At 39.1% G+C, this 21,996-nt stretch overlaps 1 long non-coding RNA gene across 2 annotated transcripts in view; it reads left to right on the top strand.

Moving 5' to 3' along the window:
- The window catches only part of LOC141398737 (uncharacterized), a 39,440-nt gene extending 32,241 nt beyond the window's left edge, over positions 1-7,199 (top strand). For both annotated transcript variants that reach the window (XR_012411702.1, XR_012411703.1), the window contains exon 2: positions 5,995-7,199. This is a non-coding gene — a long non-coding RNA (uncharacterized lncRNA). The remainder of the gene's footprint in view (positions 1-5,994) is intronic.
- The last annotated feature ends 14,797 nt before the right edge of the window (positions 7,200-21,996 follow it).

The raw sequence follows: 21,996 nt of genomic DNA, 5'->3' as shown, positions 1-21,996 counted from the left end.
CACATTGGCTGGGGGTTAGGCCGGGGCGATTTGAAGACCTTAATGGGCCCTTCGCGTTTCTGATTCCTGGGGTTGAACTGAGCAAAAAAGTCTACTGGACCATATGTCTACGATGAAAATCGAGCCTCCCGATTTTGACTTTAAGTTTTTTATTGACGTTTTTTGGATATTTTGGCATATAACAGCCAAACCATTGGGATTTTCGATCCAACACAAAGACAAACATTGTAGCCAAGACAGTAATTGAAAACTCTCTAATACATCGCAAAAGCATTGGAACGCTCCTTCAGGCAGTTTTGGCCCTAAGAATGTGCAAACTTTTCGGAAAATGTCGATAAATGACATTGTGCTACAAAATTTGACCCGAAAAATATTCAAGTGTTCTGATGCAAAATTATATCGTGTTGGGATCCATGGACAACGACAATGCCTTTATTTCGCTTGGGTCGCTTCGTTTTATTTTTTTATAACGGTAAAAGTAGTGAAAATCTGGGTTTCTTACATTTTCAAATTTAAATGGGCATATCTTATTTTTTCCACAACGGATTTCTTTTGATCATTCTTCCTTTAAAAGGGGTGAATAATGTCTTTTGAATAAGCTATTATTGTTTTAAATCGGTTATCAAATGGCTAAGTTATAGTGGTTTATATCTGAAAAACCCCACAAAAACCCTATAAAGGAATTTCTCATAATTTTCAAAAATATAATGTTTTTTTGTTTTGTTCAATATTTATTTTGAAAATTATGAGAAATTCCTTTATAAGTTTTTTGTGGGGTTTTTCAGACATAAACCACTATAACTTAGCCGTTTGTTAACCGATTTAAAACAATAATAGCTTATTCAAAAGACATTATTCACCACTTTAAATGGAAGAAGGATCAAAAGAAATCCGTTGTGGAAAAAATAAGATATGCCCGTTAAAATTTGAAAATGTAAGAAGCCCAGATTTTCACTACTACCCCCAGTGGGGGTATATATCTGTCGGCAAAGCCGACTAACACTTTTTTACTTCTTTTTCACTGAGACTTACAAGTTCCTCCTCACAAAAGTTCAAAATTTTCGCTGACATGTTTCAACATTTCATCGAACGTATATAGTTCAGGGTCAATTTATATGTGCTCAATTTGTCACTTCCGCATCCATCTAACCCAAAGTTTGGTGAGATGCAATGATCCCGGTAGTGGGTGCATCTCAGTGATTGCCCTGGACTAGTCCATGTGAGAAACCTGGACTATGTTGCTGCATGCTGCGTGAACACGGCCTGAATGAGTTGTTTTCGTCATTAGAAAACCAGACTTCCCCGCAGTCGCAACATCAGTCATCACACACGCAGCATTTAAGACCGCTTATTGCTGTTATAATCCCTGAAAAAGCTTGCAATTTAATTACAATCGATTCGGAAGAATATCATAGTCGCAGCGGTGCACAGCAAACCACGCGCAACAGCAACTGCAGCTTACAGCGTTGAGGTAGTTAGAACGCATTGAGGAAGGATCGCACTAGAAGTAGAGGTGGACGATTAGCTCGCATGTTGCATCAGTCTGTTCAATACTGGCCTATCTCGTTTCAGTCTAGTTGCTCAACGTATACATCCCACCGATAAATAACTATGCTCCAGGTTATAAGCCTAACATTAGCCCGCTTTTGAAAGTTATGGCATTCGGTCCTTGCTCAACGTATACATCCCACCGATAAATAACTATGCTCCAGGTTATAGACCTAACATTAGCCCGCTTTTGAAAGGGCATGAGTTATGGCATTCGGTCCTCGGAAAAGACGACTTGGGTATAGTGCTGGCTTAACAGATTGATAGTTCTACGCTTTGCACGGCCAATGAAGACGTTCCGGTACCAAACCAACGGAGAGTGCCACAGTTCTACAGTCACAACCACCTTGTCTGACAAATAGCATCACCTGGCAACCCGTTATTTCTCTTGTATGAGACCATCTCCCCATAATTATCGCCATTAGCAGACCGCACGATTTCATCACGTCTGAACGCCAAACTTTCATCAATCATGCAAGAGAGTTGACTTACCACCGCTTCAGAGATGTATCCAACCAACTTCTGATGTTCGGGTAGCAGAAAGGACGTTTCGGGACAATATCACCAAATATCTCAGCAAAGGCGACGGGCCTAACAAATAAGCGTGATGAGCTCCGTCTGGCCAACCCCAGTGATCCTATAGTCAGAGAGCTGGCCCTGGAAGTGAAGAGGTTGTGGTCGGTGAGCATAAGCGGAACAAGTGTTTAAATGAAGAGCTACAACATTGAAAGCGGAATTAGTGAATTGTGGGCCACGGTTAGGTCATATTCGAAACCAGAAGAGAATGACATTACGCTGACTGATCCGAAGAGGTGCACAAGTTATTTCAATCGCCAGTTTGTCGAGCACCACGGTAGTGACTGACCGAATATTAAAATACTACGTCATAGATCTCTCCCTTCCGAGAAGGAACCACCACAATTTACAATGGGCGATGTTTGCGAATGTCATTAGGAACGCTAAATCGTCCCAAGCTTTGGGCTCTGATGAAATCTCAATTGAGATGCTGAATCAGCTGAATGAGTCAAGAGTTCAGTATCATACCAAAGTTTTCAACCTGTTGCTTGCCGCGTGACATGGCGAAGAGAAGATTACTGCGCCGCATTAGATCTCTTCCAGCTGAAGATGAATCGTGAATCGTACAGACCGATTTCTCCTTTGTCGCCCGTAACAAAGGCTCTTGAGGCTTTACTCATCCTTAGCATTCAGTCGTACCACAGCACGGACTCAACTAGAAGAAGTTGTACGATTGTTGTAGGTATCAGCATATGATGCTGGGGTGGCATTTTTGGTTTCGGGTCCATCCGGTACGAAAGAACCCGCTGTCGTAGGATTGACCACGGCAATCATGCGGCGGGATACTCGAGTTATCAAAAGCTTTTGAAATATCAAGTACTTCACACTGCTTGAGGACATTGAAAAGAAACGTTGGATAATCAATTATATGTGGAATACGGGAACATTAACCTCCACCTTTCCTGTATTCCACCTTCTTCTGGCGGTATTGAGACCGTTACGTATGTTCATGATCGGTGCGATCTTGGCGACATGAACCTTGCCTGAAGTCATTTGTGAAAGGCTGAACTCATATTTCACTGATCTTACCACGCGATTAATATGCAAATATCTACTTCCACTCAGCTCAACACATGAACGATAGAGTAGAGAACAGAGTTGAATATCAACTGTTGATGGTAGCAGAATTTCGACCACCAACTACCCCCAAGATTTTAGGGGTCACATTTAACAACATGTTCACGACGTCCGCCCATGTCAAAGTTATCTGTGATAATGTGAAATGAGGAACAATGTCCTCAAGTCCCTAGCATGCAGCACTTGGGGTGCAGCTACAGAATCCTCGTTGACCACATATAGCGCGATAGGTCGGTTTGTGGTGAGCTGTGCGGCACCAGTGCGTTCCGCAAATATAAGTGCAACGCGATGGAAAAATATTTAAACCTGTCAGAATGCAAGTCTGCAGTGGACCACCTCCATAAGGATACAAAGATTCTTCTAGTACAGCAATGCAATGGCATGTTTTCGTTGCAATACTAGCTCGGATATTACCGTGAGAGCTATCTTGATCCCCATATGGTGGACAGTTATTTTTGTTTGACAAGATGTGGCTTTGTTTTTAAACTGCTTACTTAAACCAAAGTAGCATCTGTTGGCCAATACAATCCTTCTTTTTATTTCACAACTGATGTCGTTTGTTGTGTTTACAGAGGTGCCGAGGTAAACGAAGTCTTTTGCTACCTCAATATTATAGGAACTAACTTCCACAGTCGGTCCGAGCTCAATGGACGCGCGTCGACACCATCAACTTGGTCTTCTCACCGTTTACCGCCAGACCCACTTTAGCAGATTCTCCTTCGACCTTCATAAAGGTATCAGTTACTTCTTTTACTGATCGGCCAATGATGTCTATAACATCAGCATAAGCAAGTAACATGTGGCTATTGGTGTAGATTGTGCCACTTCTTTTGACGTTTGCCTCTCGTATAACCTTTTCCACCAAAATGTTGAATAGGTCACACGAAAGGCTGTCTCATTGTCTGTAACCTCTTTTGGTACCAAACTCTTCGGAGAGGTTCTTTCCTATTTTAACTGAGGACCTCGTGTCAGTTAAAGTCATTTTACAAAGCCGGATGAGCTTTGCGGAGATACCAAATTCATACATGGCTTGGAATATCTTTGAACGCAGCGGACTATCGAAGGATGCTTTATAATCGACAAAAAGGTGGTAGGTGTCGATCTGCATCTCTTGGGTCTTCTCCAGGATTTGCCGCAGGGTAAATATCTGGTCAATGGTGGACTTGCCAGGTCTAAAGCCGCATTGGTATGGTCCAATTATCTCGTTGACCATAGGGATAGGGAGTAGACTTATGCCCCTATAGTTAGAGCATACAGTCCTATCTCCCTTCTTGTGGACGGGGCACAGGATACTCAGGTTCCAATCGTGGGGTACTCGTTCTTCCTGCCAAAGGGTGCTAAATAGCTGATGAATACACCTTATCAGCGTGTCGCCTCCGGTTTTGAACAGCTCGGCTGGTAAGCCATCGGCTCCTGCTGCCTTATTATTCTTCAGCCGATTTATTGCTGTCTTTATCTCATCTTGGCTGGGCGGTATACATTCAATACCATCGTCTGGGATTGGGACTGTGGTATCTTCGTCGTCTTCGCTGCTATTGGATACTAACAGTTTTGAAAAATGTTCTTTCCATATCCTGAGTACACTATCTGTATCAGTTACCAAATTAACTTGTTGGTCTCTACAGGAGGATATGCCTGTACCAAAGCCATCAGTTCGATGCTTGAATCTTTGGTAGAATTTTCGGACTTCATTCTGGCTCCTATACATCTCGATTTTTTCACACTCCCGCTTTTCCATCTCTCTCTTTTTCCTGTGGAAAAGACGTTTCTCCTCTCTACTTTTCTCCCTGTATATCTCTCGTGCGTTACGCGTTGCTACGGATTGTAAAGTAGCCTTATATGCCTTATTTTTCTCTTCGGTGGCAGCACGACACTCCTGATCATACATACCATGGTTTTTGCGGCTGTTTGCATGGAGTGGGCAATACTTTGCCATTGCGCTGATATATAATCGGGATGAGGAGTGCTTTGATTAAGCAATTGGGCTAGTTGAGTGGAATATGCTGTGGCTATCTTTTGTGATTGCAGTTTATCGATGTCTAACTTTCGTGTTGTGTCTGTTCGTACTTTATATGCTACGTTTAAGTGGGTGAGTACCTTTGCTGCAACAAGGTAGTGGTCCTAATCAATGTTTGCGCGTCGGAAAGATCGTATATCCAACACGCTCGATGAATGTCTTCCATCTATCACAACATGATCAATTTGATTTCTTGTTTTCTGATCTGGAGACAGCCAGGTGCCTTATGAATATCGAGATGATTAAATCTGGTACTGCTAACTACCATGTTTCTTGCAGCTTCAAAGTCTATCAGCCTCATACCATTGTCAGATGTTTCACTGTGGAGACTGAATTTCCCGACTGTTGGGCCAAAGATATTCTCCTTTCCAATTTTGGCATTAAAATCGCCTAGAATGATTTTAATGTCATAGGCAGGGCAACGGCCACATTATGGCCGAAATCTGGTTTCAATACAATTTATGGTGGAGCAAGGTATAAGAAGTCCGGGCATATTTATCACGATTTTCACTTGTTAAAAATAGGGACAGTCATAGACTGAGGGTATTTGTTTACTAAAAAATTTATTGAGAGTAATGTAATATAGGGTAATAAATGAAGTTAAGCTATTGGGGGAATACTCAAGCTTAAGAAATCAAATGTGATTGAATCTTCAATAATAAACAAAACAAATAAAAAATTTATTTTTTGCACACAAATAAAATAATTAATTTCTGAAGATATGCCGATTAAAAAAAATAATATTTAAATATTTCTTTCTTTTTCTTCTTTTTCAGGCACAACCTCTGCCAAATAAAAAAAAAATAATATATTATGATTGATGTGAAATAATAAATAATATGTATGAAATAATACAAAATGGATGTAATATCTCGACAGCATTAAGATATTCTACGGCTTAAATAAATAAATTCAATGTTTCAATTTTGTAATATTAAAAAAATCTAATTTATGAAAAAATAGATAACATCAAAATTTGTGATTTATAAAAAAAAATCCAAAAAAAAACTTACGTATTCAAAACGATTCGGAATTATAATCAATACCTTAACAAATATAACCACAACTCATATATCGGCCACCCGCCATTGTCGTCCAATCTATAAGCAATACTACATAACAAAATTCATGTTATTTTATGTTCTATATAAATCACGATAATGATATACATGATATATATGAAAATAATAAATATTAAATATCTAAAGATATTCGTTGGAAATAATTTCAAGCAACGGAATCCCCCGAGGAATTAATTGATTACCAAATAATAAAAATAAATAAATAATATTTGACAGCATTTATATTTAACTAACATAACAAAATTCAGAAAAAATTAAAAAAAAAATTGTGTGAAATTTCGGAAAAAAATAAAATATTTTGGTGTTGTGTTCCTTTTGATTTCTTTTAGAAAATAAATACAAAATATTGTTCCTTTCTTTCTTGCAAAAGTAATGAAAAAATAAATAAAAATAACAAAAAAAATTATAAATTAAAAAAATATCGCTTAGATATATATCAAAAAATTATATGCTTACCACATAATTATATATAAAGAAATATTTAAAAATATATATTAAAAGTGAATTAATAAACAAAAAATAAAAATTGTGAAAATAATTATGAAATATGCGAACCAAAAAGTATTTCAAAATTTATTCAAAATATACTATTGATTAATGCAAACATTTTTTGGTAATAATTTATAAATTTTTGGCAAAAAAAAAAATAAGTTAATAAAAATTTAAAAATTATATTTATAATTATACTTAATAAAAAAAAATCACTTAACTACAAATATTTAAAACACCAACAATCAACCTCATCTCACTCAATAAATATCCTCCACTTGGAATTTCCCAAGATCCTGCTTTTTTACCTCTCTTCAACTTTGCTCCAACTACATCTCTTCAAATTGAAATTAATGCAGCTATGGCCTACAATTGTCGTTACGGCAAGCGCAGCAATTTTCGTCCCAAAGGTAAGTAAATCCCTGCTCACTTTGTCCATATTTACCTTAGGCAATTTTCCTTGCGGCAATTGTCAGTTTGTTGGTGAGAGAGGGTGCTGAGAGGCAAAGGGTTACCATATGCCTCACCTCTCTCCGTCAAACTGACAATTGCCGCAAGGAAAATTGCCTAATATAAATATGGACTTTTTTATCAACATCTAATTTAAAAATTATTTTATTTTTCTCATATATTTTGAGTTTAATTGAAATCATATTATTTTATTATTGCTTCATTATAAAAACTCTGTTGAAAAAAGTTAAATATCTTAGTGTATTAGAGTTGTATAGTTCACGAAAGAACTAATTCAATTGAACGACTCATTGAAAAGAGCGTTATGAACTATATTTTGAGCCGGAGAAAATTTGAACAAAACACAGCTAAGTCCCAATCTATATTATGCAAATTTACATGCGGTCTCTGTTTGTAGGAGAGACACGTAAGGGGTATGGAATTGGAAAAAAAATTGCTTGTACTGTTGTTATATTTTTCATATATGACATTATTTTCATTGTTTTGAAAACAAGACCTGCCGGAAAAGAATTGCTTGTGTAGACGCAAGAAGCAATTTTAAAAGAGAACTGGAAATATGCCGCAAGAATACTTGCCCATTGTAAATCGGGACTAACCAACAAGGCTTATTGACGAACGATTGAACTACTGAACTAAGAACGACCTAGTGGGTCTATCTTCAGAGTGGAAGTGCAGTGGAGAAAAAAGGCTAAATTTAATAGGCCGACTAAAAATCAGCCTTTAAACTTGATTGAACACAATGCTATTATAAACATTTATAATAAAAATATTATTTAGATTTAACACAATAAACACTGATACAAGCTTACCTACTTACTTAGTTGGCCATTCACAGAACATTTGTCCTATAAGCCGAACTAAGAATAGATTTCCACTCCTCTCTATTTGTTGCTATGCTTTTCCTAATTTGAATATCGCATTTTTATACCCTCAGCATTTATGCTAACGAGGGTATATGGCGAATAACAAAATTCCTTTACAATTCCATTTGAAAACAAGTGAGCAAAGGCTATAGTCGGGACGGGGCCGACCATGTGATACCCTACACCACTACCCCTGTGCATAAGCTTTTCACTGGTAAACATTTCTTTTAGGGAATATAATCCGACTACCAACCAGATGCGGAGATATTCCCATAAGAAAAAAACCTTGACTTTTCTCCACATAAGCTTTTCGCTTATTCCGACTCCTGAATATTATCCGACCATCGCCAAACTAAATAGGCTTCTTACTCTGTGGGACCCGCATCCACTCTCAAAAAATTCGTGACGATCCGATCAAAATTGCTACCTGTAGCGTGATTACAAACAAATCAGAAAATGGGATACATTATCGACTATTGCGATATCTCTGTTGTTTCTTAAAGAAACGGAGATATTGGCTTTGAAATAAAACGTATACCTTTTCTCCAAATAAGTTTTTGCCCATTCCGAGCCCTGAATATTATCCGACCATCATTAAAATCAGTAGGCTTCTTCCTCTGTGGGGCCCCCATTAACCCCTAAAATTTCGTGACGATCCGATCAAAATTGCGACCTGTGGCGTGATTACAAAAAAAATCGGAAAGGGGGATGCATTATCGTCTATTGCCATATCTCTGCTATTTGACCACCTACGACAACTTCCTTTACATCGTTGTAAAGGTGGTATTTTCTACTTTCCTTGCCAGGTTTTGCTTTTGATATACCTCTTAAAGAAACAGAGATATTGGCTTTGAAATAAAACGTAGACCTTTTCTCCAAATAAGTTTTTGCCCATTCCGACTCTTGAATATTATCCGACCATCATTAAAATCAGTAGGCTTCTTCCTCTGTGGGACCCCCATTAACCCCTAAACTTTCGTGACGATCCGATCAAAATTGCGACCTGTGGCGTGATTACAAAAAAATCGGAAATGGGATGCATTATCGACTATTGCCATATCTCTGCTATTTGACCACCTATGACAACCTAATTTACATCGTTGTAAAGGTGATATTTTCGATTTTCCTTGCCAGATTTTGCTTTTGATATACCTCCTAAAGAAACGGAGATATTGGCTTTGAAATAAAATGTTGACCTTTCGCCAAATAAGTGTTTGCCCATTCCGACCCCTGAATATTATCCGGCCATCATCAAAATCAATAGGCTTCTTTCTTTTTGGGACCCCCATTAACCCTAAAATTTTCGTGACGATCCGATCAATATTGCGACCTGTAGCGTGATTTCCAAAAAATAAAAAAATGGGATGTATTACCGACTATTGCGATATCTCCGTTATTTGGTTACCTACGCCGACCTAGTTTGCATCATTGCAAAGACGGGAACTTCTACTTTCATAGGCAGGCTTTGCTTTTGGAAAATTTTCAACCAAAGCTGTGATATTTGTCAATATAGTTAAAATCGCAAAAATAAAAATTGGGGTTTTATTTGCTACTATTGCGATATCTTCGTTGTTTGATCACCTACGAGCATCTACATTACATCATTAGAAAGGTGATATTTTCTGCTTTCATTGTCAGGTTTTGCTTTTGGTATACCCCATTTAGAAGCTGAGATATTGGCTTTGGAAAAAAACGTTGTCTTTTTATCCACCTAAGTTTTTTGCCCTTTCCGACCCCTAAATATTATCCGACCATCACCAAAATCAATAGGCTTCTTCCCCTCCGGGACCCCATCAACATCCAAAATTTCGTGACGATCCGATCAAAATTGCGGCCTGTAGCGTGATTACAAGGTTTAGATGGACAGACGGACGGACGGACGGACTGACGGACGGATACACATAGCCAGATCGACTCAGCTCGTCGAGACATTCATTTTGATATATATAAGTATGGGTCTACGACCATTATTTCGATGCGTTACAAACTTTTTGGCCAAAACCAACTTATAATACCCTCCCCACATAGTGGTGTAGGGTATAAATATTATTTATATTTAACACAATAATCACTGATACAAGCTTACCTACTTACTTAGTTGGCCATTCACAGAACATTTGTCCTATAAGCCGAACTAAGAATAGATTTCCACTCCTCTCTATTTGTTGCTATGCTTTTCCTAATTTGAATATCGCATTTTTATACCCTCAGCATTTATGCTAATGAGGGTATATACACTTTCATACGGGCAAAATGTGCCTCATCAAAATAATGGTTTTAGACACCCAACATGTCGATTTAGCAATGTCCGTCCGTCTGTGAGATGAGCCATAACGGTCCACGCCTTCAGGTACCTCCCCCACAAAAGTTCGAAAATGTTTGGAAAATTTGTGCGCACGATAACTTTTGATGGGAGTAACCGATTTGGTCCATACTTTGCACATCGTGAAATTTCTACCAGACTTAGATGAGGTTCAAATATGGAGTCAATCGGTCCACTCCTATGGGTACCTCCCACAAAAAATTTCGCAAAAGTTCAGTTTAGGACCTGCTCTTGAATCGCTTTGCTGTAACAAGTTTTATTCGCTGTCCCCTATATGACGGTGCAAGTTTCATTAGGGGAAAGTCCATACTTCCTGAGAAAATAGCCTGAAAGGTGCAAAAAAACCCTATGACACATTGTGTAGTGGTTGGAGCGCAAGATAACTCTCGAACGGATCTGCCTATTTGGTTCAAAATTTGGCCTTCGAAATATTTTATCAAAACATAGTTTTAATTCTAAGATGGGCTACATCGGCCCACTCCTGCAGGTACCTCCCCCACAAAACTTAAAAAATGTTCGGAAAAAATTTGCGCGCGATAACTCTTGAAGGGAGTGACCGATGTAATCCTTACTTTGCACATCCTAAAATATCTACCAGATATAGATCAAGTTCGAATATGGAATATATTTGTCTACTCCTTCTGGTACCTCGCACACAAAATTTCGGGTAAATTCACTTTAAGACCTGCTCTCGAATCATTTTGTTGAAGCGATTTGCATTCGATACCTCAATTACGACGGTAAAAGTTTTTTTCAGGGACAAGTCCATATTTCTTGGGAAAACAGCCCGAAAGGTTTAAAAAACCCCTATGCCACCATATGTGGCGGTCGGAGAGCACGATAACTCTCGAACTGTTCAACCGATTTGGTCCAACATTTGGTCTTCGTCATATTATATCCAAACTTAGTTTTATGGGCAGTACCGGTCCACAACTTTCGGTACTACTCCCCAATATTGAAAAAATTTCAATAAAATGCTAGGACGATATCACATGAATGGGGCAACCAATTTGGTCCAAACTTTAGTTTAACTTCTAAAATGGCCCATTTTCGTGCTCCCTAAGGGTACCTGCCCTACAAAAGTTCAACATTTGTGTCTTAGTGCAGTTAATTCCTAATCCACGTTATTGTCGGCAAGTTCAAATGTCCAAAAAGGGCCACAAAATTGTGAAGAGACCTTAAATACATTCGATCTGTCCGGATGTAAAATTTCGCTTCACATTTGCTGAGTGTATATATCTGTCGGCAAAGCCGACTGACACTTGTTTACTTGTCAGCGTTTATGCTAATGAGGGTATATACACTATAATACGGGAAAATGTGCCTTATTGCAATAATGGTTTTTAGACCCCAAGTATGTTTGTACGAAAACTGTTTCAGACAATTTCAGATACCTCCTCCACAAAAGTTCAAAAATTATCGAAAAGTCCTGATAAATTTGGTCCATATAAATCAGGTTCGAATATGGACTATATTTGTCCACTCCTTGGGGTACCTCCCACACAAAAGTTCGGATGAGTTCACTTTAGGCCTGCTCTCGAATCACTTTGACATGGAGAGCACGATAACTCTCGTCATATTTTGTCCAAACTTAGTTTCAATTCGAAGATGGGCAATACCGGTCTACAACATCTGGTACTTCCGCCCTATATTTAAACAAGTAAAAAAGCGTTAAGTTCGGGCCGGGCCGAACTTTTTATACCCTCCACCGTAAAATATTCTGAACTAAAACGGAATAACTATTTTCTTTCCTGTTCACAATTTTAGGCGGAGATATTTTTGATCACTGATACCAAAATAAGGTAAAAAAAACATAAAAAATATATTCAATCGGTCGAGAACCTTATATGGGAATATATCAAAGTGTGGCCCTATGTTTTTGGTGGAGAATTGCAGATACTTGGGTCAAAAATTTTGGACATAGTGCAAAAAAATCGGAAATCGGGAGGTACCGTTATATGGGGGCTATACAAAAACTTGGACCTATGTTGATAGTATTTGGTGGAGATGTTGTGTGAGCACTGGAAACCTCAAATGTCGAAAATTTTACCTAAAATCTTCAAAATACCGAAAATCCATGTTTTAGTATAGGGGCTACACTAAAACATGGACCTATATTGACAGTTTTTGATGGAGATGTTTTGTGATCACATGGAAGCTCAACTGTCAAATTACAGGTTGTTCAGTCAAAAATTTTAGCTAAAATCCTCAAAATTCGGAAAATAGGGAGGTACCGTTATATGGGGGCTATACCAAAATATGGAACTATATTCGCGGTTTTAGGTGGAGATGTTTTGAGCTTACTAGGAACCTCAATTGTTCAATTGTTAGGTCGAAAAATGTGGTTACAATCCTTAAAATACCGAAAATCGGGAGGTACCGCTAAATGGGGGCTATACCAAACCATGGACCTATGTTCACAGTTTTTAGTAGAGATGTTTTCGGATCACTTGGAACCTCAACTGTCAAATTACAGATAGTTCGGCCAAAAATTGTGGAAATGTTTTGTGATTACAAAAATTTTAGCTAAAATCCTCAAAAAACGAAAATCGGGAGGTACCGTTATATGGGGGTTATACCAAAACATGGACCTATGTTGATGGTTTTAGTGGAGATGTTTTGTGACCCCAAACGTGAAATTACAGGTAGTTCTGTAAAAAATGTAGGTAAATCCCCAAAATACCGAAAATCGGAAGGTACTTTTATATGGGGGCTACACCAAAAAGTGGTCCGATATAGCCCATCTTCCAACTTGACCTGCCTATGACAAAAATACACTCGGGTGCAACAATATAGCGCTTTAGCTCAATTATTGCGAACGCTAGAGTGATTACAATGGACGGACAAGGCTAGATCGTCTTAACATTTTATCCTGATCCAGATGTGTTACAAACAGAAAAAACAAAGTTAATATACCCTCCATACTATGGTGGAGGGTATAAAAACGTCACTAAAACGGTATGATATTTCTTGCACGGGGCAACCAATTTAGTCCAAACCTTGGATCTCCTAATATTTTGTTCTAAAATGGCCTATATCGGTCCTTTCCTTAGAGCACCTCCCCCACAAAAGTTCAACATTTGTGTCTATGTGCACATTAGGGTATGTTCGAAAAATCCTTTGGAAATGTATACCGATGCTGTTCGTTGTGGTCCTGTTTAAAGCGATATTATGTTTTCCGTGGACAAGTCCATGCTTCCTGGCATACCGGTCCAAAAGTTATACGATGACCTACTGAAATAACTAGTGGTTGCGATGTATATCGAAAAGAAGATCCACATCCATAATGGTCCATTCTTTTAAGTACCTCCTCCGCAACACTTTTGAACTTTAATCGTAGTCCACATTTTTTTTTTTCGGCAAGCCCAAATGTCCAAGAATTGTCACAAAAGTCTGAAAAGACCCTAAACACATTCGATCTGTCCGTAAATGAAAGTTTAAATTCACATATGCTGAGGGTATATCTCTGTCGGCAAAGCCGTCTGACACTTTTTTACTTGTTTTTTGTATATCATACCTGCAAAGGTTAAAATTTTGTCTCTTGGCTCCCCCGGTAGTGTGTCAAGACGCATTTCTGGCTACGTCACTGATTGGGTGTAAAGTTTAGCAGCTCGTTTAAGTTGTCCGCGCAAGCTACAGCTATTTTCGATAAGATCAGTAGTAGGAAAAATGTGCTCAAGTCGCTGGCCGGCAGCACTTGGCTAGCAGGGGACTCCAATGGGGAGGTTCAAAGTTTTAACGGGAACTTTTACAGCAATGAGCCTATCAGTCAGGTGTGGATAACATTTCCACTAACGCTGTTGCGCCCACGGTTCGCTGATATAGTGTGAAGGCTGTACTAAAATTTAATTTGGTGTTGGTATGTGGCGCCCAACGTGGGGCAGCTGAAGCGTCATTTTAATACAAATCTTGAAAATTGTATTTTAATTCAATACATTTCTCAAAAAGTTTTGCAAGTTATCATGGGGTCTCGAAACAAATATTTGATGGCCCAAAATATTCCCTTCATATTCCCGAACGTTTTTATATGCATGCAAGACTCGACATTTTCGTGAAAAAAGTTCCAAAATGTATCCAAGTACCTATTTCAAATAAATGAAGCATGTATGCTGCTATTCTTCTTCTTCTTTAATTTTACACACTTTTAAAAGGAAGACAAATGAAATAATTTGCAACGACGTAAATGGAACTCTTCTTCGTGCAAAAAACAACAACAGTACTACGCAATAACAAAAAATATAGCAAAAACATTAGAAAATTAACAACAACGTAAAAACAGACTTAACCCCCCGACAGACACCAACCACAATGTAGCGCTGCGATGAATGAAGAATGTCAAAATACTCACAATCAGCTAAGACCAATTGCGAACGCTGCGCGATTGATATATGGTAGAGGTAGCACAGCATAAACATATAAAAACAACATAAATGTGTTTGAGGAGAGAGAAAGAGGGAAGAGGGTCTTCAAGAGTGATAGCGGTGCTAATGGTGACGGCGGCGTCACAATCATACCAAAAAAAAAAACATTCGAAAACTACGCAATTTCTATAACAATATAAATATGTTTAGTGTGTGTAAGTACAAATATATACATATTAGTTTTATGGCAATATGTATTGCAAATTACAGTTTCAAAAGGCAAATGTGAATCATTTCGTATTTTAGATGAAGAAGAGAGAACTAAGTGAAACTTGATGATAATAGAACATTGGGTCCATATCTAATACGTGGGGGAGATGCCTCTTCATCTTAAACCCTTAAACAATATCGAACAAAATTGACCCGTGATTTTAAACTTGGATGGAAGATACCAAGGAGCAGTCCTGACCGGTTTTAGCATGGCAAAGCCCAGCTTTTATCTTGGTCCCTCTTTCATCTCAAGTGGACACTGACCTCCCCGTGGTGTCACCTGTGGAACTGCCTTTAACACCCGTGAAAGGTAGTGAGCTAAAATGTGCCGCGCGTTCGCCCATAAGAACGTTAAAAACTTGGGTTTGGGCGTCGGGTTAGTAACCCTCCCCTAGAAAAAACAGCCTACTATGAAAAAACGAAAGAAATGAAAAACAAACCCCTCTAAAGTTGACGAACCCCGCAAACGTTTTAAGGACCATGATCTGCGAATCTGCACCTGGAATGTTCGCACTCTTTATAGAGAAGGTGCAGTCTTCGCATTGGCAGACGTACTTGAAAAGTACAAGGCCGATATTACTGCCATACAGGAAATACGATGGATTGGGAAAGGCGTCACAATAACACCTAAAGGTGACGCACTGTATTATAGCTGCCATGACGTAAAGCATGAGTTTGGTTGCGGATTCGTAGTTAGTCGGAGACTAAAACATGTGGTATCCAGCTTCACCCCAGTGAATGAAAGACTTGCTGCAATTCGAATAAAAGCTAAATTCTTCAACATCAGCTTTATTTGTGCTCATGCTCCCACTGAAGAAAAGGACGAACAGACCAAAGATATATTTTACGAGCGCTTAGAAGAAACATATGACCGTTGCCCTGCCCATGACATTAAAATCATTCTAGGCGATTTTAATGCCAAAATTGGAAAGGAGAATATCTTTGGCCCAACAGTCGTGAAATTCAGTTTCCACAGTGAAACATCTGACAATGGTATGAGGCTGATAGACTTTGCAGCTGCAAAAAACATGGTAGTTAGCAGTACCAAATTTAATCATCTCGATATTCATAAGGGCACCTGGCTGTCTCCAGATCAAAGAACAAGTAATCAAATTGATCATGTTGTAATAGATGGAAGACATTCATCCAGCGTGTTGGATGTACGATCGTTCCGAGGCGCAAACATTGATTCGGACCACTACCTTGTTGCAGCAAAGGTACGTACCCGTCTAAACGTTGCAAATAAAGCACGAACAGACTCAACGCGGAAGTTGGACATCGATAGGCTGCATACACAACAGATAGCCACAGCATATTCCACTCAACTAGCCCAATTGCTTAAAGCGAGCACTCCTTGTCCTGATAACATAACAACACAATGGCTACATATTGCTCACTCTATTCAAACAGCCGCAAAATCCATACTTGGATTCCAGAGACCTCCACTAAGGAATTCATGGTATGACCAGGAGTGTCGCGCTGCTACCGAAGAGAAAAATGCGGCATATAGAGCTACTTTGCAATCAGTAGCAACGCGTAGCGCGCGAGAGAGATATCGGAGAAAAGGAGAGAAGGGAAACGTCTTTTCCGCAAGAAAAAGAGAGAAATGGAAAAGCGGGAGTGTGAAAAAATCGAGATGTACAGGAGCCAGAATGAAGTCCGAAAATTCTACCAAAGAGTGAAACATCAAACAGATGGCTTTGGTACCGGCACATCCTCCTGTAGAGACCAGCAAGGTAATCTGGTAACAGATACAGATAGCGTGCTCAGGATATGGAAGGAACATTTCTCCAATCTGCTGGTATCCAATAGTAGCGAAGACGATGATATCACAGATCCAATCCCAGAAGATGGTATAGAATGTATACCGCCCGGCCAAGATGAGGTAAAAACAGCAATCAACCGGCTGAAGAATAATAAAGCAGCAGGAGCCGATGGCTTACCATCCGAGCTGTTTAAAACCGGAGGCGACGTGCTGATAAGGTGTATGCATCAGCTAGTTAGCACCATCTGGCAGGAAGAACGCGTACCTGACGATTGGAACCTGAGCATCCTGTGTCCCGTCCACAAGAATAGAGATAAAACTGTATGCTCCAACTATAGGGGCATAAGTCTTCTCCCTATTGCCTATAAGATAGAGTCAGGGATATTGTGCGAACGACTAAAGCCAATGGTCAACGAAATAATTGGACCATACCAATGTGGCTTTAGACCTCGTAAGTCCACCATTGACCAGATATTTACCCTGCGGCAAAACCTGGAGAAGACCCAAGAGATGCAGATCGATACATATCACCTTTTTGTCGATTATAAAACAGCATTCGACAGTCTCCTCCGATCAAAGGAATTCCATGCAATGTCTGAATTTGGTATCCCCGCAAAGCTCATCTGGCTATGTAAGATGACTTTAACTGATACTAGTTCCTCAGTTAAAATTGGAAAGAACCTCTCCGAATAGTTCAGTACCAAAAGAGGTTTCAGACAAGGAGACAGCCTTTCGTGTGACCTATTCAACATTTTGCTGGAAAAGGTTATACGAGATCCAAATGTCAAAAGAAATGGCACAATTTACACCATTCGCCACATGTTACTTGCTTATGCTGATGACGATCAGTAAAGGAAGCAACTGATACCTTTAGGAAGGTCGAAGCAGAATCTTCGAAAGTGGGTCTGGCGGTAAACGGCGAAAAGACCAAATTGATGGTGTCGACGCGCAAAGCGTCCATAGAGCTCGGACCAACTGTGGAAGTTGGTACCTATATAAGTTGGCACTGAAATAAACACAACAAACAACATAAGTTGTGAAATAAGAAGAAGAATTGTATTGGCTAACAGATGCTACTATGGTTTAAGTAAGCAATTTAAAAACAAAGCCACTTCTCGTCAAACAAAAATAACACTATACAAAACGCTGATACTACCCGTGCTAATGTATGGCTCCGAAGCATGGGTACTTGCGCAAGCAGATAAGGCAGTGGTGCTTGGTGTGTTTGAGAGGAAAATTCTTCGAAAGATCTACGGGCCGATTTGCGTTGACGGTGAATATCGACGTCGTATGAACCACGAGGTATATCAGCTATACAATGACATGAATATAGTTAAACGTATCGTGATGCAACGATTGCGTTGGCTAGGCCATATCATGAGAATGAGTGATGATGAACCCGCTAAAAAGGCGTATGAATACATGCCACATGGCGGTGCACGCAGAATCGGCAGGCCTAAGCTTCGATGGAGCATACAAGTGGATGAAGGAATGAAAAGGCGCGGTATTCCAAAAAGCGAAGTGAAAAACAGAGAGGAATGGAGATCTTTTCTTAGTTTGGTCTATGGAACAAATGTTCTGTAATGGGCCAGCTAAGTAAGTAAGATTTTAAACTTATACTGTAACCATTTCGAGACGGACCTTATTCGGTGTCGGTGCACGGAGGAAGAAAAGGCCTCTCTCTCCTCTATGTCTCAAATTTTGGAGTAAACATGTATATGTTTCCAACAGTCCCTAACATAACTTATGTTTGGGTCCTGCAAAAAAATATTTGTTTGGATGAAATATAAATACAAACCCAAAAGTAAAAAAAAGCATACACATACACACATTTATAAAAGGTATATGTTTGATATGCAACCAGTCCCAAACATATATTTGTTTGGATCCAAACATATTTCTAACACATATTTTTCTGCGTGTAAGCGTTGCACCGTTGTGTCGTTCCATTCCATTCTTAATCGTATAAAAATTGTTGAACGTGTTTGGGCGTCGAAACCATTAGCCTATTTGAAATCTGCAAAATACTTCAAGTGTCTGATAATAATTTTAACATTATCAAATATTCTCATTACCACCGCACACGCGTATCGATCATTATCTGTAACCGGCAAATATTTATTTCCACTTATCTATCTAATGGCGGAAGTTGGTGGGTGTAAAACTCACTGAGTACTTCCGGAACCACAATGTTATGACAATTTTGGAATTGTTATTTGGTCAGCCAAATGTAAGTCAAACAAAATGAGTCACACATTTGAAACTAAACAACTTTTGTCACTTTTTCCAAAAAAAAACATTTTAAAAATAAAAATACAATAACGCTCAATCATCACACGGGAATAGAAATACATGATAAACATCTATGCTATAACTATTTCCGATCCCAGCAATAACAACAAATTCTTCTACACTTTTGTGAAAAACATACAAGCGTCGCTCTCGTGGGTAAATCTAATAAAAGCTCATCAACCTCAACACAAAATTTTCCAAAAACAAAACTAAAGAAATTGTTGGGAAAACACACACAGAATGCGTCACGTGTTGCTCGTTGTGGGTGGATTGAAATTTTTGCCATAGCAGAAAAACAATAAAACCACAAAAATAGCAACAACTACAATAAAATCGACCATTAGAAACAAACAGATTATTTTTTTTTTGTGGGGAGGATAAAAAGTGCCAAACAAAGAAGTCATCATCCGACCAAAATAGTTTTTTTGTTCGGTATGACAGCAGAATGAATAGGGTAGGGTATGGAGTACCTCAGGCGGTGGTCATACAAACGCACATTTTGACAAAACGTGCGAATGGTAACTAACGAAGGCAGCAAAATTTGCCCATACACAGGTTCGAAACATTTTTTATAATTTAATTTTTTTCGGGGGAAAATCCATACTTCCCGAAATAGAACGACACAATAAGTCTTATTTTGTATATTAGAGAACACAAGAGAACCCAAGAGTCCTACTTTTCTCCATGGAAAATATCAAGAGTCTTCTCTTATCCATAGAAGTGTTCTACTTAAGTCCATATATAGCTGATCTCAAGTGGTCTTCTGATGACCATAGATGACCTCAAGAGGCCTTCTGTTGTCAGTAGAAGAACAGAATTGGTCTTGGGTTGTCCATTGAAGACCTCAAGTGGTCTTCTTTTGTCCCTAGAAGGCCTCATGTGGCCTTCTGTTGTGCTTAAAAGACCTCAAAATTGTTTGTCTATAAAAGAGTTCAAGGTCTTGGGTTGTTTTTGCCGTAAAAGACCTCAAGAAGTCTTCGTTTGTCCATAGATGATCTCAATATGTCTTCCGTTGTCCATAGGGGACTTCAAGGTGGTTCTGTTGTCGGTAGAAGACGTCAAAAGATCTTTTGTTGTCGATAGAGGACCTCAAATGGTTTTCTGTTGTCCTTAGAAGGCCTCAAGAGATCTTCTGCTGTCCGTAGAACAACTCAAGGGGCTTTCCGTTGCCCGTAGGGGACCTCAATGTGGTTCTGTTGCCGGTAGAAGACTTCAAAAAGTCTTGTTTTGGCCATAGAGAACCCAAAAAGGTATCTGTTCTTCAAGAGATCTTCTGTTGTTCATGGAAGTTCTCAAGCTCTGCTGCCAATATAAGACTCAAGTGGCCTTCCGTTGCCCATAGGGGACCTCAATGTGGTTCTGTTGCCGGTAGAAGACTTCAAAAAGTCTTCTTTTGGCCATAGAGAACCTAAAAAGGTTTCTGTTTTTCAAGAGATCTTCTCAAGCTCTGCTGCCCATAGAAGACCTCAACAAGTATTTTGTTGGCCGTTGAAATCCTTAAGTGGTTTCATTTGTCCATAGAAGTCCTCAATAGGTCTTTTGTTGTCCTTAGAAGTCCTCAATAGGTCTTTTGTTGTCCTTAGAAGCCTTCAAGAGATCTTCTGTTGTCCGTGAAGATCTTAAGAGATCTTTTGTTTTTTTTTTTTTTTTTTTTTTGTAGAGGAAAACGGGTGACTTTCTGTTGTCTACAGAATACCTCAGAAGTTCTCCAGTTGCTCATAGAAGACTTTAAGAGATTTTCTGTTGTCCACTGAGGACTACAAGAGGTTTTCTATTGTCCATAGAGGAATTCAAGGGGGTTTCTGTTTCCCATAGAAGACATCAAGAGATCTTCTGTTGTCCATGGAAGACCTCAAGCGGACTTTTCTTGTCCATAGAATATTTCAAGAGATCTTCTGCTGTCCATAGAAGACCTCAGAAGTTCTCCTGCTTTTTATGTAAGAATTAAGAGGTTTTCTGTTGTCCATAGAAGGCTTCAAGAAGTTTTCTTTTGTCCACAGAAAACCTCATGATGTATGCCATTATCCATAGGGGACCTCAAGAGGTTTTCTGTTGTCCGTAAAATATCTCAATTGATCTTCTGTTGTCTGTAAAGGACCTCAACATTTTTTCTGTTGTCCATAGAAGACATCAGGAGATCTCTGTCGTACATAGAAGACCTGAATAGGTCTCCTGTAGTCAATAGAAGTCCTCACTAGGTATACTGTTGTCCATAGGGGACCTCAAAAGGTTCTCTGTTGTCCGTACAAGATCTCAAGAGATTTTCTGTTATCTGTAGAAGTCAAGTAGCTTTCTGTTGTCCATAGAATACCTCAGAAGTTTTACAGTTACTCATGCAAGACCTCAAGAGGTTCTCTGTTGCTCATAGAAGACCCCCAACAGATATTCTGTTGTCCATAGAGGAATTCAAGGGGGTTTCTGTTGTCCATGGAAGACCTCAAGCGGACTTTTCTTGTCCATGAAAGACCCTAAGCGGACTTTTCTTGTTCATAGAATATATCAAGTAATCTTCTGTTGCCCATAGAAGACCTAAGAGGTTTTCTGTTGTCCCTAGAAGACCCCAAGATGTCTATTTTGTCCACAGAAGGCCTCATGATGTATGCCCTTATCCATAAGCGACCTCAAGAGGTATTCTGTAGTCCGTAGAAGATCTCAAGCGATCTTCTGTAGAGGACCTCAAAAGGTTTTCTGTTGTCCACAGAAGACCTCAACAGGTCTTCTGTTGTCCATAGAACACCTTGAGAGATCTTCTGTTGTTCATAGAAGACTTCAAAAGATATTCCGTAGCCATAGAAAAACTCCATGGGTCTCCTGTTGTCCATACAAGACTTCAAAAGATTTTCTGTAGTCCATTGACGGCCT

This window comes from Musca autumnalis, unplaced genomic scaffold (genome assembly GCF_047663935.1).
Source record: "Musca autumnalis isolate F117 unplaced genomic scaffold, ASM4766393v1 scaffold_3, whole genome shotgun sequence".
Classification (NCBI taxonomy): Eukaryota; Metazoa; Arthropoda; class Insecta; order Diptera; family Muscidae; genus Musca; species Musca autumnalis.
The sequence above is the reverse complement of the archived record's forward strand: the minus strand, read 5'-3'. Positions and strand labels throughout refer to the sequence as shown.